Raw genomic sequence first — 2458 nt, 5'->3', positions numbered from 1 at the left:
CGAAAAATTAAATATTTAAATAATAATAGTAACAATAATAATAACAATAATAATAATAAAGATAATGAAAGTAATAATAATAATAATGATGGTAATAATAAAAATGTAATGATAAAATTATAAATATGATGATAGTAATAATAAATAAATAATAGTTATAATAACAATGATAATAATAATAGTGTTGAAAATAAAAAGTAACAAATAGTATTAAAAGAATAAATCATGATAAAAAGTTGGGGCAAGGTAGCATGGAGGAACTTCAGAGTGAAAGGAAGAAAGCTGGAGAGGGTAGGCCGAAGTGGGAAAAAGGTATCTACTTAGGGAAGCCATTCTTGGAGGGCAAGTGTCGCGGTAGATTTTGTCCATTTCAAGTCACCAGTTCTCTTGTTTGTGTTTTTGTGGTTGGCAATGTAAAGTGATTCAATTATTTTCCGTTGTTTCTTGTGTAGTCCTTTAGCTAGAATAGTGGAACCCTCCCAGTTAGGCAAATGTCCCTCTGTGTCAATGTGGTTAACTAGAGCGTTGGTTTCTCGGTGGTGTCTAATGTCCGCTTTGTGTTCCTTGAGTCTGTTGTTAAGTCCTCTGTATGTCTCTCCGTAGTATGCACAGTCACATCCTTTGCAGGGAATTTTGTAAACGATGCTATTGTCACGGTTCGTCTTGGGTCTGTTGGTGGTCAAGTGTCCTATTTTCTTCACTGTGTCATTTACTATGATGAGTCCTGTCTGTCTCAACGTTTTGGAAAGCATGTGAGAGAGGCCAGAGTTAGGAACCACAAGGTATCGTAAATTTGTCCTCTCTTCACTTCCTTTCCTCTGTCTGATTTTAATGGCTTTCCGTAGTGACGTCCCTAACATGCCCTCTCCAGCTTTCTTCCTTTCACTCTGAAGTTCCTCCATGCTACCTTGCCCCAACTTTTTATCATGATTTATTCTTTTAATACTATTTGTTACTTTTTATTTTCAACACTATTATTATTATCATTGTTATTATAACTATTATTTATTTATTATTACTATCATCATATTTATAATTTTATCATTACATTTTTATTATTACCATCATTATTATTATTACTTTCATTATCTTTATTATTATTATTGTTATTATTATTGTTACTATTATTATTTAAATATTTAATTTTTCGTTTTTATTATCATTGTTATCACTATTATTGTCATAATTACTATTAATAATTTTTATTTCTTGGTTATTAGTATTATAATAATAATTTTTATTATTTTTATATTTATTTTTATTATTATTATTATTACTTTTATTTTATTTTATTGTTATTATTTTCATTATTATTATCATTACTTCTACTGTATTGCTATTATCATTTTTGTTATTATTGTTAATATTATTATTTAAATATTTATCTTCATTGTTATCATTACTATTGTTACATTCTCTATTAATAATTTCTTTGTTATTAGTGTTATCATATTTAATTGTAAAAATTTCTTCATTGTTACGTTAGCCACAATGTGATGTTCACATTCGTCACCAACTATGGTAACTCGGAGAGGTGGTGAGTTCCACCCCATGTATATAATGCCCACAGCCCGTTTGTACACATATTCCTTTGAAAAAGCATACCTGCGAAACTAGTCAGGAATAAGCTCAAGACTAAGACTCCTGTGTTTCCTATTCCACTTACAGCATATATATATATATATATATATATATATATATATATATATATATATATATGTAATATATATATATATTGTGACTACCCTGGTATTATTGACGATGGTCTCCCTATCAATTTCAGTCTAATAGTGTTGTTGATGGTGGAGTCGGATTGTCCCTTGTTGTAAATGGAGAGTCAAGCACCTGCTAAGATGACATGTATATTCAATGTACATGTGTGTATATATATATGTATATATATATATATATATATATATATATATATATATATATATGTGTGTGTGTGTATATATATATATATGTATATATATATATATATATATATATATATATATATATATATATATATGTTGAGACATTCTAACAGGTTGACGTACGTGGAGTAGGAAATACAGGAGTCTTAGTCTTGAGTTTATCCCTGACTAGTTTCGCAGGTATGCTTTTCCAAAGGAATGAAAAAGCATACCTGAGAAACTAGTCAGGAATAAACTCAAGACTAGGTCACATGTCTTTCCTACTCCAATTACGTCAATATTATATATATATATATATATATATATACATATATGTATACATACATATATATATATATATATATATATATATATGTATATATATATAAACATATATATATACATACATATGTATGCAGTTGATACTCTAGGGTGTATGTGGGGCGCCCCTACGGACCAGAGCCACACCTCATTTTGTCTATGATAGGGTAAAAATCTGTTCATAGAGAAATTATGACACTTTTATACTACGACTATCCCTCCGTTATGCTGTCCCCCAACCT

Source organism: Oratosquilla oratoria, chromosome 25 (assembly GCF_046742065.1).
Source record: "Oratosquilla oratoria isolate Oo_2021 chromosome 25, ASM4674206v1, whole genome shotgun sequence".
NCBI lineage: Eukaryota > Metazoa > Arthropoda > Malacostraca > Stomatopoda > Squillidae > Oratosquilla > Oratosquilla oratoria.
This window is presented reverse-complemented; position numbering follows the sequence as displayed.